This window comes from Anguilla anguilla, chromosome 6 (assembly GCF_013347855.1).
Source record: "Anguilla anguilla isolate fAngAng1 chromosome 6, fAngAng1.pri, whole genome shotgun sequence".
Classification (NCBI taxonomy): domain Eukaryota; kingdom Metazoa; phylum Chordata; class Actinopteri; order Anguilliformes; family Anguillidae; genus Anguilla; species Anguilla anguilla.
Genome location: NC_049206.1, coordinates 19,839,192 through 19,851,167, shown reverse-complemented (window position 1 = coordinate 19,851,167; position 11,976 = coordinate 19,839,192). Strand labels below are relative to the sequence as shown.

The 11,976-nt window shown below is 40.0% G+C and overlaps 1 protein-coding gene across 1 annotated transcript in view; it reads right to left on the bottom strand.

The window, feature by feature from the left end:
- Nucleotides 1-11,976, bottom strand: part of si:ch211-71m22.1 (uncharacterized protein LOC100149582 homolog) — a 51,467-nt gene that overhangs the window by 12,526 nt on the left and 26,965 nt on the right. The window lies entirely within an intron of this gene.

The following is an 11,976-nucleotide window of genomic DNA, read 5'->3' as shown; positions in this document are numbered from 1 at the left end:
CTAGGAGCCGGGTCAGGGCTGCCCTCTCTTGAAAGATATGCATTAGATATTCCAGACAACTGACTGACGCTGTGCTCCTCACCATCGACTCAATATCTAACCAAACTTTCTTACTGCACTCAATGTCAGGACCCCTACCGTCACTTCCAGGACACCACTCCTTCAATATTAAGCATCCTGAAAAACAAATATGCTATTCATTTGTACTCCAATATGTGAAGTTTATTGTTCCTGGGCCTCATGTGATAGTGAATGTAACAATTATGATGCACATGTTTTTGCATTACACTTTAGTGCACCCTCCCCAGGGCAATTACTTCATAGATTTTCTGGAAAAAATCTTACAGATACATGTTTCTGTTGTTTTTTATTTTTTATTTTTTCATGCAAGACATATTCTCACTTGTTTCCAATGATACACATTCGACTCAATGAATTATTCTAATCTACTCTGTGATATGCCAAAGTGGCAGAAATAGTTTAAATATAAATATTCTACCCTCATTAAATATAAGGTCTTTTGGCACTGAGCCCACAGATTCATTTCAGAGCTGGAACATAACAGTGAATAATTGACAAACTATCTGTTATCCAACTGACCTTGTCTGTAACCCATTTTTTTTGTTTGTGTGGTCTGTTTTTTAAAACTTGCTAGCTGTTCTCTTCATACAGGATTTCTGTGGATTCACATCACAGCTTGGGTATTACTAAGGACAAAGTGGCTGAAGTATCACCTGTCAGCACTGTCATGGGTGGGCGCAATTAACTTATTTACAGAACATGGCCATAAGTACATGGACGACCTGACATCCAACATCTCATCCGAAATTGCGGGCATTAATATGGAGTTGGTCCGCCCCTTTGCTGCTATACAAAACCTCCACTCAATGTTTAGGAAGATGCCTTTGTTGTTTTTTTCTTGGAGGACTGATAAAAATGTAACCGATAATTTGTCAATTTGCAAAAGAGGCTGTGTGAAACGGTAATGGATAGCTAAGTTGTTAAAATGAATAGGGGGTATGATTTGGAAATATAGTAGATATGTAGGACTGAGCAATTATATGGATTTGTATGTTTTGATGTAAGTCTAGTAATGTTTGGTATGTATGGATGTTTTGTGTGTGATAAATGTATAGGATGTCATGTTCTTATAATGAAACAAAAATAAAATCATACAAAAAAACAAACCTCCACTCTTCTGGGAAGGCTTTATACTAGATTGCATTGCTGCAGGGATTTGCTTCAATTCAGCCAGAAGAGCATTAGTGAGGTCTGGCTCTGATTGGGCAACAAGGCCTGCCTTGCAATTGGCATTCCAGGACTTGGATGGGGTTGAGGTCAGTGCTCTGCGCACAGCACCCTTTTTTTTACCTGTAGAATGATGCCTCAGTGAAGACCACCTGATTAATACCCTCCCAGCTCACTGTTATTAGCAGTCGTGTTAGTCAGGTCCTCTCTTATCATAGACAACACTGATACGCAGATGAGGCATTTAATGAATTAATGAAAATGAAGGAAAAGCTGATAACAGAACTGGATTGTATGGAGCATATTGTGACCCTCTGGCCTAATATCAGGTCCATATGCTTCCTCTCAGCTGTCTGTCAGGTACAACATTTTCATGGACTTTACTGCTTATTTGTTTAAGAAAAGTGTCATATAGTACCTGGGATTCTTCCAGCAGTGATTCTTCTAGTACATAACATAACAACATAACATAACATAGCATAATGATGTTATGCTCAACAGAATTCAGCTCAACAATGCTTGCCATTTCCCACACATCAGTAGGACACACTACAGTATGTATGGGTGTGTGTGTGTGTGTGTGTGTTTGTGTTTGTGTGTCCATTATGGGAACAAAGCATGTGGTAATAATAAGACTATGGTCTCAAAGAAAACATGCATGAAGTTGAACTGAATCGATCCAGAGTTAGTATTACCATGGGGAACAGTCTTTTGGTTGTTTATAAGCACTTACAAGGTCACCAGACCATGATGCACCACAATATATTCCACATCGATTCACTCATTGATTTAGATACAAACCCTTTATGGCATCCACAGTAGTGGCTGCTCTTGAAGAATTGTGACAATTACTATAGAAATAAAGCACACTACAGTGCCCTCCTTGGTAAAGATAAGCAAAAAAGGCTATATAAAATAAGGAATATAGGTAATGACCTACAGTATGTTGTCTGCTCAAAAACTGAAACATTGGATTATTTTATACTAATGCAATTCCAAAATTATATGTCACACTTATCCTCACCACTGTTTTCTGTTCTTTGTGCACCCTCCTGACCTGAATAACAGCCCTAGGGTCAGAAGAGAAAAGCAACCCTACGGCATCAAACATCCACCATATTTCACTGTAGGTATGACGTACACATCCTTCTCCATGAGTCAAACCTACTGCTGGTGTACATGTCCAGAAGGCTCAAATCTGGTCTCATCTGACCTGCATCCAATCAAATTCAAATGCAGCTTAAAGTGAAACTGCAATATTTTATGTGTGGGTGATATAATAAGAAACACAGGACTGGTTCCAATGTTCCACTGCAGCTCATATCTTTATGTTGAATCTGGATGACTTAAACTGACTACAAGTTTAAATCAAACATCCAGAAGCCATTCTTTCTATATTCCAGCAGAACCATTCCTCTTATGTCAAGGGGCACCAAAGAATTTGGATGGACAATAGTTCAATTTACAGAAGCCCTGAAAGGCAACATTTAAGTTGCATGTATGAGATAACGTTTGCGTACAGTATGAGATTTAAAAAAAAGAAAAAAGTTTAATCCCCTAGGGCAAAGACTTTCAGGGCTTCTGTACTTCAATGCCAACTTCCGCTAATTTCTAAAGAATTTCACTTCTGAGAATTTAAATGTAATCTTTCTGAAACTACAAATCTTCCTCAATCCAGACATTCTCTCTTACTTAAAACAATATAACACAAATGTATTATGGGAACACAAGGAAGTGGGAAAAATTAATTACTCTCCATCTTGAGTACAGTTATGTGAAATATTGATATTTTCATTACAATGTAAATGGCTTTGTATATATCCAGAACTAGGGCATTAATATGCCTTAAAACCACACACCACAATTGATGATGCAAATTCATGATATAGAAACCAAATGCACATATTCATTCATTTGGGTCTCTTCTCTGACTAAATTTATTAACTGATGTAATTCAGTAGTAAGAAAGGCTCATGTTCCAACATCCACCTCATGCAACTGCTCCAAATTAAATGACTTATTGAGATGATTCCAGCAAAGTTATGGTTATTATGATGTGTCTTGATAAGGAAGCTGTAACAGCATCTTACTGCCGGAGGACTGAATTGCAGTTTTAAGAAGGCTGCAGAAAGCATAGAGAGCATATAGAGTCATCTTGAACAACGTAGCTGCAAATCTCACTGATTCATTCCAACTGTGATCGACTAAAAAAGGTATGAAAGGAGCTTACGAAAGGACGGGCAATAATTTAGGGCATGAGTAGGGGCCCTACTGTCAGCGTCTGACAAGTACGATCATATCAAAATGTCATCCGATCCATAAAACGACCCTCCGGAGTGATTCCCTTTTCAGCAAAGAAAAACAACAACAGCCCACATGACATATTAGCGCTTTGAGATTTGGTACGCTGGGCTATTATGTGAGTGAAAGCCTGACAATGCTGCTTGTGTGATTTACTCTCTTACTGGCTGAAGTTTCTTTCGATGAGTATTGACAGAAAAATAATTTGTTCGTGAATGATAGCAAGTGCACTATGGGAAAATAACAGAAAAGCCAATTTTACTTCACAGCCCTCAATTTTGGCAAATTTCTCTGTGTGAAATGTGATGTGATTTGGTAAAGAGGGGTGGGTCGCTGGCAAGCACTTTATTTAATGGGTGAAGGAGGCATTTCTATCAAGCAGGGAAGGGAAATCGTCATCAGAGACACCAAAATTATATCACACCAATTTCAATTTCCCATGACCATTATCTTACATTATTAAAACTATTGTCTTCCTACTCACACTTAAGGATATAGGCCCAACCTTAAGAGAATATGAGACAGTCTAGTTCCAAGCATATCAGTCTTCTGTACAATGCTTTTCTGCTTCTTCTTCTTCTGTTTTGTACAGGCCCAAAGGTGCATTAATACTCACAGGGCATGGTGAGACACAGAATTGTAAGCCTCATCTGACAGTATAGTAAAGACACCATGCTGTGCTATGAAGATTGGCATGCGTGTCTGTCGCCTACTCCCTCCCTAGCAGGTGTCATAAGTGACAGTTCTGTCTTCCTTATCGTATCTTCAGCTCAAGCAGAGCTAGAAAGCTATTCAGGTGGTCTCTGCCGATATTGCTCTGCTGAACTTGGTCGATGAATGTGGCATCGCACGTATCGCGCATGGGGTGACTTCATAATGCCGATGGCAACCACGATAGCGGTTCCTGGCATTTTGTGCTTCAGGGCTCTTCATTCCTCGAAGATGCAGGAACGAAACTCGTCAATAAACCTTGGAATAATTGGCGTATATGTGGGCTGAACCACAGCCAATATGCAGGGGATTGGTGTAATGAAGTGTGTGTGCATTGGCACGTGTTTGTGCTTTATGCAGTGCTTATCTGTGTGTGTATGTTTACTGACAGGCTTAATTCTGTCAATAACCTGTGTAATGTTTCTGAAAGCACAGAAAATCTATATGAAATCTATATGATCAGCAGTTTCATGACCAAAAACAGTTACAAATTAGAAAAAAAAAACAATAACATGGGTAACATGATTTTTTAAACTGCAGTAGAATGCAATAAATAAATAAATAAAATAAATAAATAAAAGAAAATAATTTGATATTGAATGTCAACTCCTATTTGAAGATAATTGACTTTAATTATCATTATTTTGGTGGACTGTGCCATGCAAGGCAATTTTTGGTAATGTGTGGAATATACTTTATAAAACAAAAAAAAAAATAGATACCATTAACAGATGGAAAAAGTCCGCAAAAAATCCTGCAATGCCCCCCACCCTCCTTCTAGTGCAGATTTGACAGAATGCACCAGAGTGAGGGCTAGAGAGGGAAATCATTAGCCATGTTTACGCTTTGATATTTCAAAAGATCACCCTGTCCCTTTCAAATTTCCCCTTCCTATAAAAAAATAAAGGGATCAAAAGATGGAGTGTTATCAAGTGATTACCTAAAAGGGAGACATCTGCTGAGTTTATTTAAAAGGCTTGGAGCTCCAGCCTATCAGGGATCTCCTTCATGCTGTGCTGCATGGAACCTGTGGGTCAACATTCCAACACTCTTCATAATTATATGGGACATTGGAGGGGAGGGGGCAAAGCTTAACCAATACAGGGTTTTTTTTACAGGGTCCAGTAAAGATAACATTCATGAAATTGCTCCATATAAAAACCAGTGAACCAGATGGTATGTTTTCACAGCTTTTTAAAATTTGTTTCCTGAACATGCTACACTCTCAGGAAAATGGTACTTTAGCTTGTCTCTATAGGGGAACCCTTTACGTAACCCTCTTGGTAAGTTCAAAAAGTGTGAAAGCTCCCAGATTGACCATTTTATCCGATTTGGGTTCCTCTACAGAGACATAGAGGAGCCCTTTGAATCCCTTTCTTCTGAGAGTATATCAGGCCTGGGTTCAGACTGCTTTCATTGGTGGTGCAGTCACAGATGTTGGGTTGGCAACAGCTCAGACAGTTCTTTGTATTGTATTGCCATTATACCACAAAATTGTGTCACATAACCTGGTAGACCCGCTAAACGACTCACGGCTAACTGCTGTGCCCGTGCTAGTGGGGGAGGAGGAGGCTGCCTCACCCGGCTGCCTCTGGCTTGGAAACAGAGACTGAGCCAAGGCTGCTGTCACGTAATGGGTAGGGAGGACCCAAACGCAGAGTAAAAAACAAACTCAAAGGGAAAATTAACAAAGACTTTACTTACACGAAAGGGAACAAAAAAACCAGGAAACCAAAAGGCCACGTAGGGCACTTCCAAAAAACACAAAACAGAAAACTCAAAATTCAAAACTCACACAGAGCAGAACACGGGCAGGACAGAAACCAGACAGGAACTAACAGGCAGAAACACACAGGCGGAAACACAGTCAGAAACACACAAACAGGGCAAAACACGGGCAGGCAGAAACACACATGAAATGCATTCAGAACACAAGAAACCAGCACTAGAGTCAGGGAGACAAAAGACTTAAATAGACTCAAAACCAACAAGATACAGGAGGGCACAATTAACAATCAAGCCAGGACTGGGTGGGAACAACGAGACACAAGCAGAAACAATAATAAATTAATTGAAAGCAATAATACAATTAACCAACAGGGGAATGAGCAGGACCACAAAACAGAAGTGCCGCCATCTGGCGGCCCAACAAGGAAAAACAGAGACAGAAACACAGAACCATGACAGCTGCTGGGTCTATGCTTAGGGGAAGCATAATCAGCATCTCGGCTAGACGGACTGGATGCATTGTGGGATTTATTTTCAGCATACCTATGCATGCTGGAAATAATTTAATGCTGATCAAAGGAAGAATAAGAAACGTGAAGAGCGAGTGTGCTCACACTCTCCGGGCCTCATGCTCTTGCTATGCTAGTGATCCACTGTACCGGAACTGGACTCTGTATTGTAAAGTATATTGTGGGAAACAATTAATCTGACAGTGAGCTTTATATGGTTGAATCAGAGACTAGGGAAACTAATACAGTTCTGCCAATGGAATTTTATGATTGGTGGACAAAAAATAAGTCAAAATCTTATAAATTTAGTTTAGCACAGCGAGGTAGCAGAAACATAAGCAATTTTGAGACAAATTAAATATGATTAGAAGCACTCATAATGTATGGAAACAAAACACCTAGCCTGTCGCAGGCTCAACTGTTTATTAGCACTATTAACAAAAATCCAGAATTATGGAACTTACAAGCATTTCACAATTTGCAAACTGTGTCATTCATCGCAGCAAACAGGGAAGCATCATAAGTTTGTAGTATTGGTAGCATAACTAGCTAGCTAGCCCATGATGGGCCTGTACTAAGTATTGTAATTTTCATGATGTCACCAGAGCTTGCAATGTTGGCACTGAGTTTAGAATAGAAAGGGCCTGCTGTCTTTCTTGAGGCAGTCTAATCCTGTTGTGTTATTGAACACTGACTCTTAGTGACTGACTGAATCTTTGGACACATTGCTACAATAGGATTGTATAGAACAAATAACACTAACAGTACAGAGTCCTTCCACACTATCTAGAAAGAAAATACTGCCATAATAAGACAAGGGGCCTCATAGTAGGCATAGTAGCCTATATCATCTAATAATGGGAAGAAATATACATCCATAAGACAGTAGGACAAATCATCATGAAATAGGCAGCCTGAAACACAGTCTAGAGAAATATACACCCATAAAACTACAGTACACCGCCTACAGTATACCATACCACAGTCCTAGAAAAAACAGTAGAAATAAAGTGCAATATAAAGTTACATACCAATGACTCCTCACAGTGCAAGACGCTGGGGCTTGGTCTGGAATGCTGCAATAAAATCCCCATAGTCCTGTGTCATTTCTCTCTCAAATAAAAGAAGAAAAATAGTTGGGATGACCAGTGAACATGGATGCCCTGTTGTTTGTTTTGATGTGCTTGACTATGGGGAAAAAATGATGTTTTACTATACAGCTCGTCTTGGGCAGAGTGATGATGAAAACCATGGCACTCCCTTAAGATCTTGTGTCTAGCTAGCTTCATGTTTTACACAAAGTTGTCCAGTGTGCTCCAGGCATTGAGTCATGGCCTGTCAACGGCAAAGAGACAGAGGACAGTGAGCAAGCAAGTTCTCTGTTCTGTTGGTCCGACTGATAGTAACTTCTCTTGCACTCACTGACAGTCCCTCAACTGAGCGCTTCTAAGAGTCTTGGATACAACCATTACTGAAAAGAACCGGTTCTCAAAGAAAAATTTGAACTGAACTCTCATACCATCTCATTTTTTTTGCCAGTAAATCTACTTGGTGATAGAGAGAGCACACAATTTTTGTTGGACTGGCTGGCTCATCAAGCCCCGACAAATATGTTAGAGTGTCTAGTGGCAGAAGTACTGCCAAAGGCTGCATACACAGGGGAGTGGGTAGAAGGATGCTCAGCTTTGCTAGCTTCAAGTGTTTTAGCTTTGGAATTAGAGTTGGCTGTTGCTAGCTCAGCAATATCTTGCTCGGTTTGAGGTGTCCTCTTCCTCTTCAATGAGTGGTCTCTTAAAGTTAAACACTGAGCTTTGTTTTGCCAAAGAATACACACATTACGATGGTTTATTAAAACAGCCTGGCTAGCTAGAAAAAAGACCATAAAACGCACCTTGTTCATTATCACATAATTACGCAATCACACAAATCTTCTTTTGATAATAATATTGGCTTAGTTACACACTCTGAGCATCATGGTAAGTGATAACTGCCCACTGTATTAATATGCATATATATAGGACAAGTACAAGCTTATTGATATTGCACGCAGAACTCAATGGCTAGTCACTGAGCTGGTGATAGAAGTTCAGTCCATAGATTAATTATTTCAGCCATGGCCATGTGTATTGCAATTGAAGTGCGTGGGGGGGGCTCCGGCAAATCACTAATTTGTGGAGGATGTGGCCTACCACTGCACCTCACTGAATGGGTCAGGAGTGTATGCACATAGACATAACCATTAATATAACTAATATAAACTAATTATTTTGATTGTAGCACCTGCTTTTAACATAAACCACCGAAACAAGAGAATTCATTTCTGAGAGACAAAAAGTAAAATATTTCACATAGGCCCACCTGTGAATAAGATATGCTAGTGATAATATTGATTATGGCTCTAGGCAGCTATGCTCCCCATGATCTGGAATTTAATCATAGCTATATTACTGCTGACTGTGGGGCCAACTGTGTGGTAACATGTAATTGTTCATATAAGCACTGAGAGAAGGAAAGGATTTTCAGAGTTGGCTGGGTATCCCTGGTTTATCACTCGGTAACGATGCCTCTGGCCAATCCGGTACCTACATCCTGCCTGGATCACTGCATAATGCAGCTAGGGTACTGCAGTGAAAAGAAGTATAAGTGCGCTGAACTGATGTAGAATGTGCATTGACAGGACACATAGCAACGATGAATGGGAATTCCAAATTGTGGAATGAGATAAAAATGGAGGATGTATAAAAATGCTCTTGACAATGAAAACAAATGATCTCAATAACTAAAGCGAACACCTGTGAATCATACAAATTACCAGACCCACTGGTACATTAAAAGGTGCAGTGCCACTCAAGTTAGCCGCACAACATAAATTCTTCAGAGATAAATACTTGGCATTGAGGGCACATTAGTCGTAAGAATATTTTGCCTTTTTTTATCGTTGAAATGATAAATTAGGCTTCTACTGCAGTTTCTGTCTATTAATCAAACATTTCGAAGGGTTATCAGCCCACTAAAGCCAGACATGTGTTTATTTGTATACGAACCAAGTGACCTATTCCTTTTTCCTGAGCATTTACTGTCAAACATCCATTATACCCCTAGGAACGTATTCTCACTCCGGGTCTATCTTCAGGATTGCATGCACGTTCCAACTTGCATGCACAATTAACACATAAAACTTTCCAAGGGGAAACATTTTTTCAGACAGATGCCTTATAGCAGTTGTTTTCTAACTGTGGAGGGGGTCTCCATTCGATACCCACTGTGGACAACGGGAGTGAGTGGCATGTGACAAAATAACTCACTCTTACTGTTGACATTCACAGCAGTCAAATTAAACACTTCACATTTACATGGACCAAACTGTTTACAGGATACAGGATACATGCAGTTGTTTTGACAAATACGACCATTTTGAACCTATGTATTTTTAAGGGCACTGTCACAGCTAGTCCACAGAAAAAAAGCATGTGTGTGCTCAAAAGGCTTGTGAACCCTTGCCTACACCACACCGTTTCTACAGGAAAGAAAACATTTTGTTCAAAGCACGTAGAAACCTAACTTCAGATCTAAGTAAAGAGTGCATCAATACTTGAACCAGGCTGCTAACAAGATGATTCCTGGCTTTGTACTTGCATCCTTTCTGAGTTGTGGGGAGCCCTTTTTTTCTGCTGCATATTAATGCTTACTGTTATTTCCGGGAGTCAGCCGAAATCAGGCATTAAGGGTTTGAGAGAAATTGCATTTTCACGCTCATATTTATGGCTGAACATTTGTGCCTTAAGTGCGATCTATTTAACAATGCCACAAAAGAGCAGCATCTCAGGCTGGAAGCTTGCTTGCTACACTGCAGAAATATTTATAAGCAGTCAGGAGCTGATGGTTTGCCAAGGGCCCTTGTGCATGTTTCACATTGAGCCTTCATGTTTTTTTGGGGGGTTGTTACTTGAAAATGATGGCCAGTTGTGCGGCTCATTTTAATGTATATTCTTTATGGTTGCTTTTAAAGTTTTGTTTGTTTTGTTGTTCTTTTTTACTAGGCCAATTAGGCTAAAGTAAAACTAATTTCGACATTTCACAGTGGACCTCATATCATAATGATTACTGTTTTTACAACTTTTGAACTCTACTTTCACTGAATCTGTGTTTTTTGGGGGAACGCACACCCACAGTCTGCCGTGCTCTCTTGCGTGCACACAGACACACACACAAACACACCCACAGTCGCGTATACTCAAACGGATGCACACCCACATGCAAACTTGAATAAGCGGGACCAAACTGAAATCATAGAACTTTCCAGGCCCCGTGGTGCTTTCGCATACAAATTCTCATGACCTGCTCGCCGAGTCAGGCCACCTGCACCATCTGCTAACAGACACCCTGTCATCGCAGGGACTGACTGAGGAAGACCCAGGCAGAAGCCTGACATCATCACAGCCCATGACCATCACCTGATGAATGTGTTCCTCTGCGACCTCCATATGGCCCCAAATGAGAGCAAACAGCAGGCTGAAGACATAATGTAAGTACAGAAACACAGGCTGTTACAAACAGACTGAGTGTGTATGCAGGACACGGGTTCTGGGCTTTAATCAAACAAATCAAGCAATCCTCATTCTAACTCTTCTAAACTCTCAGAGATCCCCTTACGAAGGAACCACTGAAAAAAAGGAATATGTTCAAATTTATCCTTCTGTTTTAATGCCGTCTGGTATTCTGGGATTGTTTGAAAAACATACATCGCTTGACATAGATTGACAGTGCCTAATTGTAGATTATAATTGAAATAATGAGTTATGGCCTGATTGAACTGAGTTTCTTGCTGTTTGTTTCTCAATGAATGTCACAACAGTTTTATTGATTTTGTTTTGATGCGGTCTGTACTCTCCTATTGGTCTGAATGAGCCTCGCTCCTCTACATGTAGTTAAGCTACACCATTGCGGTTCAGGAGAAAATGGTTTCTCTGACCGTCTGTCCATTACAGACAGAAACGACGGGGCGCTGGTTTGTGTTTTGTGTCAGAAAACATGCTGCCAGTCATCAAAAACCAAGTGATGCTCTGGGAAAATAAATTATTACATTCAGGGAGAGTCTGATCCCCTCTTTTTCATAGCTCCGCAGGGTGGAAATAATGATTTTGTATTTGGCATTCATCTGTTCCTCTCTCTTTCTCTTGTTCTGTTTCTGTCTCTCACTTTTTGTCCCTCCCACTCTCTCTTGTACAGGAGGGATGGAGCTAGTACGATGTGGCTTATTAAAAGACTGTTAAGTTTGGCACAGCATTTAAAGTAAAAAAAAAAAAAAGTGTTTTCTTCCTCGGGCATGTTGGAGCAAATGGGAGCAGAGTAAATATCAGATAAATAATGAGTTCTTCAATTCTCATGCTCCCCTTTGTTATGTAAAGTAGATGCACATCAGCGAAATGGCCGGCTTTTCAGTAAACAAGGTTTTTTTTTTTTTTTAAACCGCCGAGTG